The following is a 16,747-nucleotide window of genomic DNA, read 5'->3' on the forward strand; positions in this document are numbered from 1 at the left end:
TACTGAAACTCAACCTCTACTAGTCACAGTAGTATGACAGGCCTATGCTGAGGAGTTTGCTTGAACCTCTCAAGCCCTCTCTAGAGTACACAGACTCTTTGACTCTCTATGGCTCTGTCTGGCTTGATGCTACCTTATTTTTAGCTCGGTTTCTTCTCTCTATTCTCTGCTCTTAGCCTTCTTATTGCTCGCTCATGTTATTCTCTGCTTCTGTCAGTTCATGGCTTTAGAGCCAGTCTATTCTCCGACTATTCGTTTCCACTTCCCAGTTTTCTAGTTTCCTGCCTTTATCCATTCGAATTCCTCTACTCTGCGTCATCATCACAAGGTAATGCCTCGTAGGGAGGTGGCCAGTTGTTTCTTAACGAACTGAGTGTGTCAGATTCCTTGAATCGTATTTGAATTGTTGTTATTTCCGTTTTCTCCAAGATCACCCGTGAACATGAATATTTTCCCAACTCATTGTCCATGTCAGACTTCAAATCCCATGTAATCTTGCTTTATGACCTATCAAATCTGGTCATTTTTCAGGACACGCATATGCTGTTGATTTGGGCCCCCCAGATCCTACGGTCATCATTCATATCGGGTGGGCAAGTTGCATGACATTTACACATATGATGCGGGCAGCTTTCTCTCTCTTCTGCTGAATGTGTGTCACTCAATGTGTGGCATCGGACAGGACTCAGTAAAAATTGCTTACCTCCTCAAGGCCTTCCAATATCCTGCTAGTTTGTGGAATCCCGCCCTACAGAACTGAAGTAATTACTTTCCCGCATTTCATAGTAATTTAGGGTCCGGGCACTTTGTGGCTTTACTTCACTGACGGGGACGCCCTGCGATACGCAATTAGCACTAATCACATATCAGAAACTACCCCTGTTTCTTGAATTAGCCTCTAGTTTTTCCAATTTGTGCCAGCGCGCATTACCATGGGCCAATGGTCTGTGCGCTCGACCGAGGGTCCTCATTGCTTCGCGTTGATCACAACTGCAACTGTCACGAGGATTGCTTCTAATAGCTTGATCTTTCTAGGAATTGAATATTTTTGGAATAACTTGAAAGGGTTTATGAAAACTTAGAGAGTGTTTAGGATCCGATTCAGATCACGGCCTTCCCACTGAAAAAAGATTTTGGACCACCGAAAGTTGGTTTTCTTTTAAGCATCAATCAAGTGAGGGTATAGATTCCTTGCTTGCCCAATTTCTATCCATTTCGCACTGCTTGGTTTTGAACCTTTGAGTCCAATCTTGAGGTACTCAACATCCCCTCTGCCCATGGTTCTCACCTTCTTGTCCATAAATGTATATTCCTATAACTCATTTAGATATTTAGGCAATAGATCGTCAATAGAAGGCATTTGACTCTGCTCTTCGAGATCTTCGATTAATGAAGGTTCAAATAGTCTAAAGCTGTCTGCATTAACAACTGAGTAGATGTGCATGTAAGCTGGTAGATCAAGGCGAAAAGCATACTCACCAATTTTCTCAAGTATCTTGAAAGGTCCATACCTTATTGGCTTCAACTTCTTACCTTCACCTTGCATTCTGTCTTTGCTTATATACAGCCAGACTTGATCACCAACATGGAAACTATGCTCCATCCAATGCTTGTCATGCCTTGCCTTGTACTTGGCTTGGCTCTTTTTTAGCCGTTCCTGTACTAACTGGTGAATCTCTTTGATTTGTTCAATGAACTTGGTTGCCTTGTTCAAATCACTATGTCCATCAACTGCTATGTCTTTACCAAAATCCAAGGGAGACCTTGGTGTGAAACCAAAATAGGTCTCAAAAGGAGATCTCTGTGTAGAAGAATGTTTAGCTCGACTGCAAGCATGTTGCACATAACATAGATGTTCATCCCAAAGCTTGGGATGCTTGCTGCAATAGCCTTTGAGCAACTGGATCATTGTCCTATTGACCACTTCTGTTTGGCCATCTGTTTACGGATGCAAAGCTATGCTCTTTTTTATTTTGGTGTCCATCAATTCCCACAAACTCGACCAAAATTTCCCCACAAATTGGGTATCTCGATCAGATATAATGGAAGTGGGTAATCCAAAATCAACCCATACATGCTGAAAGAACAACTTTGTAGTTTTTTCAGCTGTAATATGTTTGTTACAAGGTATTAAAATACACATTTTTCTGAACCTATCCACAATAACATACAAATAGTCCTGACCTTTCCTAGATTTAGGCAGTCCTCCAACAAAGTCCATGGAAACACTTTCCCAAGGATGAGAAGGAACTAGTAGTGGAGTGTACAAGCCTAGTTTTCTATTACTGGGTTTGCTTTTAGCACACATGGTACACCCTGTTACAGGGAAAAGTGTCTATGCAGAACAATCCCACTAAGGTGTGGTAGCTACCTTAGAAACAAACAAAGTAAAACTACTTTCAATTTCCTTTATGAAAGATAGATGAGAGAAGAATAAAGGAGACCAACCTTTGTCTTGCGCTTGGTTCCTTGCTCGATTCCTCTCTCTTTTGATAGTCCTTTGCTACTCGCTTCCTTGTATACCCAACTTCAAAGAGTACATGTAGAACCAAAGCAGCATAACACTATACAAGAACATGGATCTATTATCATAAAGAATCTAAGATTAGATATAAATTGACCATACAAATGCACAAAACATAGATTAAACAAGAGTATAGAGGAAAACTTAAATATCTTTATTGATAATCAAGAAAGAGCCAAGAGAGTTACAACGAGTTGTTCTGACCCAGCATCATTCTCTCAGCAAGTAAGCCCTTCTTCACCTCATGCAAAGCATAGATCACCCAATACTATGATGTTGCCTCAAGAAACCAACAACAATTCCTTACATGATGCAAAATTCCAGCCTCTGGATCTCTGGGATGAGGGATCCATATATAGATATCTGTAAGGGAGATGAGTCAGCTTGTGATTTCATTAGTGTCTTCCCTCTGATAGTTCTTGCTTCCACTTGGAGATTGATGATCTCTTACTCATCCTTGGTTGAATTCAGAGAGGCAAGTGTCACAGGAGAAGTTTCTGGAAGATTCCATGCCTCTCTACCTTGCGGATTGACACTGCCATTTGTTTCTTCTCACCCATTGCACCCCATAGAAGGGCTTTTTGAAATGCAATGTACCCATAGAGTGTACTTAGGTGAGATGTTGTTGGGTCCCTATAATACTAGTGATTACCCCATTCCTATTGTAGTTATACCCCTTATTTATATTGTTGTGCCCCCATTGACCCCATATTGTTATTAATGTGCCCATAGAATCCCTCTATTGTTATTTTTGTGGCTTTATATTATTATTGTTAGGTCGACTGGATTATATTGTGACTCCTTAGACTCCTATATATAGAAAGGAGGTTTTGTCATTTGTATCATCCAAGAATTGTTCATTTATGTAATGTAAAGGAGGTTTCCCGCTCGAAGAGGCTGAATTCTAAGGCGTTGATCTATCTTTTCTATCTTTTCTTGAGCTGGTTTCATAACATTTGGTATCAGAGCTTTGGATTCTAGGGTTTCGCTGCTCCAAACAGGTCATCGTGGCATTTTCGCTATAACTTTTTTTCTGTGACGTTTCAGAAGTCGCAAAACAAACCCATTTGAGAAGTAATCACGCTGAACCTTGGGTCCAAATTTCAGAGCTTTTCGTGTGATATTTTCGGAGATATGATCTGAGGAAGTTGGCCATTTTGCAAACTCAATTACACTCAAAACAGGTGACCTGGGGAAAATCGTCATAACTTTCTTTCTTAGCATCGGATTGAAATTTTGTAAGAAGGTCACTGCGGGAGATTGTGCATAACTATTTCTTGGAGAATCCAATTTAGATCAGACTAGTGGCATTGGAAAGAGGACATAGAAGGCTACCACAGGTCACAATTTCAGAACTGGATTATTCGAAATTACAAAGATACATCAGATTCAATATCAGGCTTCTACAAAGTAAAAAAAGGTGTGTAGTTTTTTTTTAAATTTTTTCATAAGCTTGGATTGAAGGAATTCAAAGGGCATAGTAAAGCATTATTATCGGTAACTGATGCCCCGTGGAAAGAAAATGCAAACACCTAGTAAGGAACTTGAAAGCTCTAGCATGACTCATGAAGAAGAGGAAGCAATGCTACATGATATATCAAAATTACAAGAACAAGTGCAACAAATGTCACACTCACAAAAGCTAACAGATGCTAAGATAAATGGCGTGGAATCTAAGATAAGGGGCATGGAACTAAGATGGATGATCTGAAGATAGATTTGAGGACAGATTTGAAGACAGACATGGTAGATTTGAAGACAGATTTGACAAATTTTCTACAAGAAATACTTACTAATGGCGAAAAGGTTGTAAAGGAAACTCATGATGTGAACAAAAGAAATGTTAATCATGATTCCATAGACTCTAATGTTGGATCGAAGACCCACCATATTCCAAAAATCGATATGAGGAAGTTTGATGGCAAGGATCCCGCCACATGGATATTACAGATGGAGCAGTTCTTCGATCTCAATAATGTGCAAACCACACAAAAGGTACGTATGGAAACTTTATATTTGGAACCAAATCAGTTTGTATGGTATCAATAGCTTTGCTCTCGTAAACAATTTATCACTTGGGAAATTTTTACGGAAGAATTGATAGCACATTATGAGGATACAAAAAGCAACACTTTTTTTAGCCAATTGATAAGTCTCAAACAAAAGGGTTCAATAATGGAGCACACTGAGGAGTTCCAAAAATTGAACATAAGGGTAAAAGATATTCCAGAGCAGCATAGGATTGATGTGTTCATAGGGTATTTAAAAGATAATATCCAACATGATGTTCGACTTTGGGAACCTGATTCATTAGAGAAGGCATTCAGGTTAGCAAGAAAAATGGAAAGCAAAATTATGGCAACCAGGAAGCATACCACTCAGAACTATAAAGACGGAAGTGCAGTTGCCCCTAGTCTTCCACAACCTATAAGGTTGACATCACAACAATTGGAAGAAAAAAGAGAAAAAGGGCTTTGTTATAGTTGTGATAGCAAATACACTAAAGGTCATAAGTGTGCTGAGAATAAATTATTCTACATATATTGTGAAGAGGAAGAAGAAAAGGAGCAAGAAAGGTCAAAATAACAGGGTATGCTCCACGAACAAAGGCTAGATGAAGAATAAATAAATCCGACCATATCTTGTAATGCATTGGCAGGAATTACCACTCCTCAAACCATCAAGATAGAAGGACAAATCAAGAAGAAAAAGGTGATAGTGTTGATTGATTCAGGAATCACCCACAATTTTATTCATTGTAGGGTAGTAAAAGAATTGAATTTCTTCCAATATCCAGCACGAGAGTGTCAAGTGATGATTGCAAGTGGAGGAACAATAAATTTCTCTGGAAAGTGCCATAATATCAAGCTATCCATGGGAGAATATGTATTGACTAGCCCAATGCTTTCCATTCCAATTGGAGGTGCTGATGTTGTACTAGGAGTCCAATGGCTACAATCCTTGGGTACAATACCTTTTAATTTTCAAGAACTTTTCATCAAATTTTCTACGGAAGGAAAGGAAGTTGAATTAATGGGTATTGCAGGGAAACCAGGAAAGATAATCAGCTCTAATGGTATGACAAAGCTTCTAAAAAAGGAGCAGAGGGGTGTAATTGCACGATTATGTTCGCTAGATGTTTCCACATTAGAATCATCTTTTTCTCCAGATCTCGAAAAAGTCCTGGACAATCATTATAAGGTATTTGAGACTCCCAAAGGTCTCCCACATATGCGTGATCATGATCATGCTATTCATCTAATTCCAGGAAGTGTTCCTCCAAACATCAGGCCATATAGATATCCCTATGTCCAAAAAAGTGAAATTGAACGTATGGTTGTAGAAATGCTAGAGGTTAGTTTAATTCAACTGAGTCAAAGTTCTTTCTCTACTCCAGTAGTATTGGTGCACAAGAAGGATGGATCATGGCGCATGTGTCTGGATTAGAGGGAGCTCAACAAGCTCACTATTAAAGATAAGTTCCCCATTCCTGTCCTTGATGAATTACTGGATGAATTGCATGGATCAATTTACTTCACCAAGTTGGATCTTCGTTCAGGATATCATCAAATTAGAATGAAGATTGAAGACATTCCGAAAATGGCATTTAGAACTCATGAGGGTCATTATGAATTTTTGGTCATGCCTTTTGGCCTTACCAATGCACCTTCAACATTTCAAGGTTTGATGAATTCAATTTTCAAACCATTCCTTAGAAAATTTGTGTTAGTATTTTTTGATGATATACTTATCTACAGCAAGTCTTGGAAGGATCATGTTGAACATGTTGACAGGGTGCTACAACTATTGGAGGAGAAACAATTATATGCCAAAATATCCAAATGTTTCTTTGGAGTCCAGGAGGTGGAATATTTGGGTCATATTGTATCTCATGAAGGAGTTAAGGTAGACCTTACCAAAATTAAAACCATTAAGGAATGGAAAATCCCCACATCCATAAAGCATTTGCACAAATTTCTTGCGTTGACAGGGTATTATCGCAAGTTTGTTAAGAATTATGGGAGAATAGCAGCACCTCTAACAACATTATTGAACAAATATGCATTTTCATGGAATCCAAAAGCAACAAAGTCCTTTGAACATCTTAAAGAGGCAATGTACCAAGCACCTGTCTTAGCTACACCAGACTTCAAAAAAACCTTTATTGTGGAATGTGATGCTTCAGGAAATGGAATTGGTGTTGTTCTAATGCAAGATGAAAGACCCATTTCTTTTGGAAGACGTCTAATCAATGGAAAGTTTCTAAGCAAAGCTATTTATGAGAAGGAAATGTTGGCAATACTCCATGCACTTAAGAAATGGTGACCCTACCTAATGGGAAGACACTTCAAGGTAAAAACGGATCATGATAGCCTTAAATACTTTTTAGAACAAAGATTATCCTCTGAAGAGCAACAAAAGTGGGTCACAAAGATGTTGGGTTATGACTTTGAAATCATCTACAAAAAAGGGAAGCGAAATGTGGTGGCAGATGCACTCTCAAGGAAGGATGAGGATGTGGAAGCATTGTTGTGCGCTATTTCTATCATCCAACCAGATTGGATAAATGAAGCAAGGGAGGAATGGAAGAATGACGAAGAAGTGTGGGCACTTATTCAAAAGCTACAACAAGATTCTAGTACGTCTGATACATTTAGCTCGAAAAATGGTTCGTTATGGTACAAAGATCGCTTATACCTCTGTAAGAATTCCCAGCTAAAACAAAAGACTCTTATGGAATTGCACACTTCTCCCTTAGGAGGGCACTTAGGATTTTTAAAAACTTACCACAAGGTTAAGAAGGAATTTTTTTGGAATGTCCTTAAATCAGATATTCAAAAGTTTGTGGCAGAATGTTTGGTTTTCCAACAAAATAAAGTTGAAAAAATTAAGACACCGGGTCTATTACAACCTTTATCCATTCCAAGCCAACGTTGGGAGGAGGTATCAATGGATTTTATCACAGGTTTACCCAAGTCTGAGGGAAAGAGTGTCATCATGCTGGTAGTTGAAAAACTTACCAAGTATGCACACTTTTGTGCATTATCACATCCAATTAAAGCCAGTACAGTTTCTACTGCATTTATGGAAACAATTCAAAAGCTACATGGAAACCCAAAGATTATTGTAAGTGACAGAGATCCAATTTTCACTGGAAATTTTTGGACAGAATTATTTTCTTGTCTTGGTACTTAGTTAGCTCATAGCTCATATTATCATCCTCAATCTGATGAGCAAACTGAGATAGTAAACAAATGTTTGGAAGGATATCTTCGTTGCTTTGTATCTGATAAACAGACACAATGGGTCAAATGCTTGCCTCTGGCTTAACGGTGGTATAACATTCCTTTCATACAGAAACAAAAATGATCCCATTTATGGCACTTTATGGGTATCAACCACCATCCATCACATCATATTTAAGAGAAAATTCTAAGGTTCAGGCAATGGAACATCACATCGAACATCAACAACAAGTCTTCCAACTCTTAAAGGATAACCTCGTGTTGGCACAGAATATAATGAAACAACAGGCAGATCAACATCGCAGTGAAATAAGTTTTGATGTAGGTGATTGGGTATTCCTACGGATACAACCATATAAGCAAATGTCCCTCAAGCAAGCTAAGAAGGATAATAAATTATTACCAAAGTATTATGGTCCATACAAGGTGTTGCACAAGATTGGTACTATGGCATACAAATTGGAGCTTCCTGCACCTTCTCGATTGCACCCAGTTTTCCATGTTTCATGATTAAAGAAGGTTATAGGCGACAAGCTCCCAGTTCAAACAATATTGCCATAGCTGAATTGGTTTCATAACAGATGCAACACAATTTGCCTAGGGAGCAGGTGCAATGATCCTGTTTTGACCAGTTCTGAGTAGTTTTTCATGGAGAACTTCTGGGAGAAGCTGTAATCGGTTGAACTTGTTGCTTTAGGGGTTGGAACAACACTTTTAGGGACTTATGAGTGCTTGGTTTATGGAAATTTTATGCTTGGGGTTGCAGTGCCCAAAAATTTCTATAACAATTGCCCCTTAAAGCATGAGGTCATTAATATTTTTTTATGTCGGGTGAAATGCTTTATCATGAGGATCTGAAGTTCTTTCAAGCCGGGAGGAGACCTGTAATAAGATACAATACAATACATTATCTTCATAATATTTTTCATGATCTAGATGAGGCGGGCATTCCCATGCTCAGCTTTATAAATTCATTTTCATGTACATAGGACAGACAATCGTTTGAGTGTATACTGATGATTCTGGTAGAGCCATCATCCCTTTGATTGGATGATTATCTGTGCCGTAATGATTTACATTTGATGTCTTTATTTTCCTAAATATATATCGCAGCTCGGATGGATGAAACTAGATCTGGAGTCTTCAATCTCATTTGATCTTCACTCAAAGTACAAGTCGATCCATGTGAGAGGTGTTCTGGAGTCGAACATGGAAAGACAACACCTGATTACCAGCCAATGATGTAAGTTGTTAACAGGCGTGAGAGGAATCACCGATAATGATAATGAACCTCAAGGTACTGTAGTATAATTCACGTGGTGTGAATAAACGACTTGGTGTCAAACACCACGCCAAATCTTTCCGTCGTAGGCCAAAACCTGTCGCCGGAAGTGAGAAACTTTCCATTGAGGCATGCAAGCTTCAAAGTACTGAAAGGGGTGTTCCTAGATCGACTTCTTGGATAATGAGCTGATGTCGACAATAAGTGATCCGTCATAGGAGGGCCTTAATGAATCCCACATAAATGACACGGAACAGAGCAAATGATTTTAATGGAGGTGAAAATGATCTGGTGATATAAGGTTCAGGGCGACGGTCATGAAAGAATGGAGCGTAAATGTATTGCAGCGGGTGAGGCACAGGTGAATTCTCTAAGTGACTTCTCTTGAACATATCGGCGACACTGACGTGATGGATTGGTAGCATTAACCCCAAATATGGATGGCATAATGGGACCATGGTGATGTGAGCGGTGAATGAGACAACCCAACCAGACTTGGATGCGGAGTGAAAGTGTCATGTTCAAGAGCGACTTGCTACCAACAAAGTTTCTTCAAGTTTTCTTCCCAATTTTCCCCAGTCATTGCTGACCATTACCTCTTTATTTTTGTCAAGCTTGAGGAGGATAACATGTGCTTGTTCTATGATTTTCCCTTCGGGCAAACTCATCGCTATGTTTTAACGAGCCTAGCGATAGTGAAACTCGTTCTTGTCTGCTATGGAAAAGTTTGTCACTATTAGGTTTTAACGAGTTTAACGACAAAGATAACTCGATCCTTTTCAATTTTAGAGAGTCTGAAAAAGGACGTAAAGGAAACTCCAAAAATCATTTTTCGTCATCTAATCCCTTAAGTCCGAAAAAGTATAAAACAATATAGAAGGGATGAATTTTTTATACTTTTAACGAGCTGAATAAAATAAGCGCTCGATCTTTTTGTGTAATAATCCCTCAGGTCCAAAAAGATTAAAATCTAAAGGAGGGATAGCACTTCCAGTCCTTTTAATGAGCTGGAGAGGCCAATGGCTCGGCAATCTTTTCATATTTTACGAGTCAGTTGAAAAGAGCTTAAAGGAGACTCGTCTTTGATGAACAAGTGATAAAATTGGGTAGCAGTTGATTCCAGGTAAGGTTTGGAATTTTCCAATCACGGTAGTGTTACAAGGATGGCTAGCAGGATCACTCTTCGCAGCTGTTCCTCAAAAGGGGTAAAAAATCAAATGGAGGTGAATGATCGGCCAATACAGAGTGGAGGTGAATGATGGGAACACAACCAAGGCTTTAAAGGCTGAAGTACTACATTCACGATGGTTATTTACCAGGAATTAGTTCATCTTTTATTGAGCTTAAACACTGGGGGAAACATTTGCTCATTGCTTATGTTTATTTTTTAACGAGCATGAAGTCCGTGTTAAAACTGCTTGATATATCCAGTCATATAATAACGATGTCTCATATATAAAAACGACAATTTTTCAAATCTTTGCCCCACATCCTTTCTTTATGCAAGTTAGGAAACGACCAATCCTACGAGTTTAAAGGGTTAGAGGACCTACAAATTTGAAAAATAAATGGTCGCTCTTCGCTTGCACACCAAAAGGTTTGCATGCCCCCAGGTATAAAATAGAGTTTCAAGGTCACCTTCTATTTTATCGACAAGACATTCATTTTGTCAGGAAAGGTTTACCTCTTTCAGGTTACCAAAGATTGTTTTATCTGGACTTCAAACAAAACACTTATTTGGCGATGCCTACCGAAATAGACAAAGGCGAGTGGCGCAGACGCCTCCACCAACATAACTTTGACATGGGAATCTTATTCCAATCCAACCCCCTTTTCCAATCATGGACGGAGCCTCAGACTAGTCATATATCCCTCATGGAAACCTACCATATACCTGAAGTTTTCCTGCCGAAGAAGACGAGGGTGCATGCCCCCTGGGTTTCAGTCATGTCCTCCGAATCACTCGCGCTGATCAGGAGGACGGACTGGGGATTGATGAGACATTCCTTGAATGAAAAGACCATTTAGGGATGGTATATGACTATTTGCTATGTGTGAACCGGGAAATGAAAGCTGGTCTATGAGCTTGACCACTCTTCCTTCGTGCGGAAAACACATTACTCTAAAGAGTGATGAGACAATGACTCTCATGCAATAAATATAGTCTCGTCCAAGGAGTAGATTATAATCCAGGGGTCCTTGGACTACCATTACATTCATTTAAACGGTCTTACCTCTCAATGTTATGGGCACATTGGGAAGGATCCCTAATGGTTGACTGGTTCCTTTGTCAAAGCCTGTTAGATTTCTCATCTCAGGAAAAAGCGATGGAAAACCAAGCGCTTTCCAAGAAGTTGAGGAAAGGATACTCGCAGAAGCCCCTTCATCTATGATGGTATCAACCATAACCATTCTATATATTTGAACAATGATTTAGAATGGTATACTAGCCGGAAAACGAGGTCTTCCTAGCTGATTCCAGTCGAAAGAAACAACTAGGTTGCTTGTAGGTGGGACCGAATAGACGGCCGGGTACGACTCTGACGAACTTCCTTCCTGTGGTAAAGGAATGGGTAAATTTCCCCCATGTTTAGTGGAGTCTGTGTCTATGAAAAGAATTTAGACGGTGTCATCCTTGTTCTCTTGAGTGACTGTATCATCTGAAGATGGAACCTCTGAAGGCAAGACCGGGTCAACTGCCGCCTCGACCTTTTGACTTTTGTCTGGTATGGGTTCAGAAGGTTTATCTTCAATGATAGATGCTTTGGCCGACCACCTGGGTGGATCAGCCGGATTTTCAACTAGCGACAGACTCGACAAGAGTTCCTTATATCCAGGAGGAAGTCGTAATAGTGAAACCGGACGATCGTCCAAAACTCTTTTAGCCTCATCTAAGAAGGGAGAACGGTGGATGGCGTGATTTCCTTCACACAGTTTACAAGAAAATTTTCACTTTCCTTTTTGCCGAGGGGCTTCACTTTCACTAGTCGACAGTGCGTTTTCAACATTATCATCAGAGGTTGATGACACCGGGTTGTGCAAACGAGGAGACCAGTCCCTTAAGATCTGAGGGATGCAGGGACAATATCTATGATAGTGGTATCCTTTGCAAATGACACATGGCGATTTAGGCCTGGTTGGTGCAGTGTGTGGATTTTCGCTAGACGATGCTTGGTTGCCCCCTTTCGCCTTTGGCTCCTTCTTCTTCATCACTTTCTTCTTCTTTTCCTTCTTCTTCTCAGATACTTGATTTTTGGCTTTACCAGCCCCATCAATCGAAGAGGAAGGAGGAGAAGAAGAATTGGATGAAGTAGAGGGTTGGTGGATAACTATGGAATTGTCTAGTTGCTGACTCGATTGTTCAGGAATCGCGGTGTTCTGAACGACGGAGGTTGTGAAAAGCCATACAGGCAAGCCAATCGTCAATCCTAGAAGTGACAATGTGGCCATGTGGGGTGCACCAACATCTCCCCAAGAGGAGAATGGACCAGGATTTCCTCCAAGGGGAACTCCTTGGTTGGTGGACTCCATTCTCTCAACCCAAGACCAACGTAGGAAAGGTCATGATTATTCTGTTTAAAATAAATTTTAGACGCTTTGACACAGCTTGTTTTTTCAATTTTAAAGAGTCAAGAAAAAACAAAAGATAACTCTAGTCGCATTCGATTTTTAATTAACCTGAAGTGACAAGTGCTCAGATGGACCTTTTCCGTTAAGGAGTCTCAAAAGGAACGAAAGGGACTGCTCTGGAAATCTAGGCAGAGGGATTACCATACCAATTGCAAAACTGCAGAATACTTTTTACAGTACAATAGTCAATCTTCCCGAATGTTGTGTTCAGTGCATTGCGATTGATAGGGCGGCAGACACAACTTCCTAAGGATAAAGGATTAAGCCTATTGTGGTCTCCCAAAATATACTCGACAGTACGTGGGAGCATAACTTATTATCTCAAAGTGGAGGAATCACCCAATCAATAGTGAGAACAACAATTACCAGGCTTTACGACACCAGAATACGTCTCTAGACTAGACTTCTAGATGTTTTGTGTTAGGTTCCAAAGTGTTGTTAGATTCATTAAATTTATTTTATAGTTGATCTTGCTTAAGAAATTTTTCTTTCAGGTTCATCACGTGATGTAGATGTACAATTCCTAAAATGCAATCTAAGATGATAAACAGTCTTTTTATCTTCTTTGTGCAATGAAAATCCTAGCTACTAAGGAAAGAGAGACAATATTCTTTCACAAAGAGCATAGAGCACACACTATATGCATTGTCCTAAATCAAACCAATCAAACAATCTAAATGAAAATGCACATGCATGTATTTGTTTTCAGCGTTCTTAATATGTGAATGATAAAAAGAAAGCTAATGCTCAAATCTGAATTACTTTTCAAGCGACTATTACTAACAAGCTTCTTTTAAAAATCAAAATGAGGACAATGACAACACTTTGGGATTTGGAAATGAAGACTTGCTTTCAGCACTAGAAAAACTTACTAATTTAGATCAAATACAATAGTAACAGGGTAATCGACTATCAAGAGCAATCAGACTCTCTTCTATGACTGAAAATGACACTTGCGACACTTTCAAATCAAGAAACGACAGTACAATTACGTTACTTTTTTGTAAAGGATAATTGAAAATGACTCAACAAATACACAAAAACATTTGCATTTCTTTGCACAATGGAGGCGGAATAACAACAAAGAAAGGGGTTTCAAACAGAGGTATACTGACTACAGGCAGCAAAATTCTTGAATAGATCTGAAAAGAGTGAACACAGAAACCAACATTCATGAACAATGCCTAGTCTGATCAGCGCACCTGTAACACAGTGAATTTGAAATGCAACGCACCTACTACACTTGGGAAATGCGCTGAATTTCAGATTCACAGAACAAAGACTGCGTTGGGCCAGGGACGAGACTTTGCTTGGGTTTCGGGTCACAGTTTGCAGTTCAGTTTAGGGATTTTGGCCGAGCAAGTCGTAATCAATAAATCAACAACATGGATAGATATAAGGAGGTTACTAGAGCTACCATAAGGGCAATTAGAGATTTTGTAAATCGACTATTTAACTCATAAACAAAACCCGGAGATTGACTGAAGCGACATTTATCTACTTTGCATTTGCATAGAAAATGCAGTTCGAAAGCTACCTCGCTCAACTTCAGGCTCCATCTGTAAGTTTATAAAGTAAACAAAGGTAGATAAACAAACAACCTAGTCGCTCCCCAGTGGAGTCGCCATTTTTTTACAGGGAAAAGTGTCTATGGAGAACTGCTAATCCCACTGAGGTGTGGTAGCTACCTTAGAAACAAACAATGTAAAACTACTTTCGTTTTCCTTTATGAAAGATAGATGAGAGAAGAATAAAGGAGACCAACCTCTATCTTGCACGTGGTTCCTTGCTCGATTCCTCTCTCTTCTAATAGTCCTTTGCTACTCACTTCCTTGTATACCCATCTTCACAGAGTACCTATAGAATCAAAGCAACATAACACTATACAAGAACATGGATCTATTATCATAAACAATCTAGGATCAGATATAAATTGACCATACAAATGCACAAAACATAGATTAAACAAGAGTATGGAAGAAAACTTGAATAGCTTTATTGATAATCAAGAAAGAGCCAAGAGAGTTACAACCAGTTGTTCTGACCCAGCATCATCCTCTCAGCAAGTAAGCCCTTCTTCACCTCATGCAAAGCTTAGATCACCCAATACTATGATGATGCCTCAAGAAACTAACGACAATTCCTTACAAGATGCAAAATTCCAGCTTCTGGATCTCTAGGTTGAGGGATCTATATATAGATATCTGTAAGGGAGATGAGTTAGCTTGTGATTTTATTAGTGTCTTCCCTCTGATAGTTCTTGCTTCCACTTGGAGATTGATGATATCTTACTCGTCCTTGGTCGAATTTAGAGAGGCAATTGTCACAGGAGAAGTTTCTGGAAGATTTCATGCCTCTCCACCTCGCGGATTGACACTGCCATTTATCTCTTCTCGCCCATCGCACCCCAAAGAAGGGATTTTTGAAATGCAATGCACCCACATAGTGTACTTAGGTGAGATGCAACACACTTTGCCTATGGAGCAGGTGCAATGATCCTGTTTTGACCAGTTTTGAGTAGTTTTTCTTGGAGAACTTCTGGGAGAAGCTGTAATCAATTGACCTTGTTCCTTTAGGGGTTGGAACAACACTTTTAGGGACTTAGGAGCCCTTGGTTTATGAACATTTTATGCTTGGGTTTGCAGTGCCCAAAAATGTCTATAACACACCCTCTTGCATACTTAGAAACTGTCTCATTCATTTTTGGCCAATAAAAAAATCTTTGCAGCTATGCAACTGTTTTACCTACACCAAAGTGACCCGATATTAGAGAAGTGTGTGCCTCTCGAATTATCTTTACTCTTTCAGTTTGTGGAATGCATAGCTTCCCAAATTTATACAAGAGTTGTTCCTTAACATGATAATCCAATTATCCTACTTGTTTTCCTTGACTTAAAGTTGCATACATGTCTTTAAAATCTATATCTTGAGCATATTGTTCAATGTAGGTTTCATGCAATATTGAATTATACTTAAATATAGTAGATGCATTTATAATTGGTCTGGACAACAGGTCTGCAACTTTATTGTGTATGCCTTTTTTATATCTGATGACAAGATGAAATTGTTGTAGAAAACCCATCCACCTATAGTTTCTTGATTGTTGCAACTTAGTTTGGGAGTGTAAATATTGAAGTGGTTTATGATCAATGTGTATAACTGTCTCTTTTCCCATTAAGTAATGTTTCCACTTCTTCACACTCTGTACTAATGCATACAATTCTTTATCATATGTGGGATAGTTAACTAGTGCAGAATTAAATGTCTCAGAATGATAGCATATGTGTTTACCATGTTGCATCAACATTGCTCCCATGGCATAGTCACTGGTATCCATTTCAATCTCAAATGATCTTTGAAGATCAGACAGTGTTAGTACTAGTGTTGTACTAATCTTTTCTTTCAAGGTGTTGAAGGCTTTTTACTGTTTGCCTCCCCACTGAAACACCTTGTTCAATCCTGTTAAAGCATGTAAGAGAGTTGCAATTAAGGAAAAGTTAGAAATGAACTTTCTCCAATATTGTGCTGCTCCTAGGAAGCTTCTAAATTCTATAGCAGATTTGGGCCTATGCCAATTTACAATGACTGCAACCTTAGAGGGATCTATCTTCAGTTCACCACCCCCTACTATATGACCCAAATAATTCAAAGATGTTTTTCCAAATTAACATTTTGAGAGTTTAACATAAAGATTTTCTCTTTTCAAAACATATAGAGTCTGCTTAACATGCTTTAAATTTTCTTCCCACATTTTGTTGAATAGAAGAATGTCATCCAAATATACAATGACAAAATCATCAATAAAAGCTCTGAGTACATCATTCATTACTCTCATGAAAGTAGTAGGAGCATTAGTTAAGCCAAAAGGCATAACCAACCACTCATACAATCCCTGTTTTGTTTTCAAAGCAGTCTTCCATGCATCTTGCTCTACAACTCTGACCTGATGGTATCCACTATGCAAGTTCAACTTGGAAAAATAAGCAACTTATTTCAACTGATCTAATAGATTGTGTATGCGAGGAAGGGGATAATGATTTTTTATTGTTATTTTATTTGGTGCTC

At 39.0% G+C, this 16,747-nt stretch overlaps 1 pseudogene; it reads right to left on the reverse strand.

Moving 5' to 3' along the window:
* Positions 1-728: 728 nt before the first annotated feature.
* The window catches only part of LOC149267600 (malate dehydrogenase, glyoxysomal pseudogene), a 76,163-nt pseudogene continuing 60,144 nt past the window's right edge, over positions 729-16,747 (reverse strand).

This window comes from Pinus tabuliformis, chromosome 6 (genome assembly GCF_031772625.1).
Source record: "Pinus tabuliformis cultivar Carrire ecotype Pingquan chromosome 6, CPIR1, whole genome shotgun sequence".
Classification (NCBI taxonomy): Eukaryota; Viridiplantae; Streptophyta; class Pinopsida; order Pinales; family Pinaceae; genus Pinus; species Pinus tabuliformis.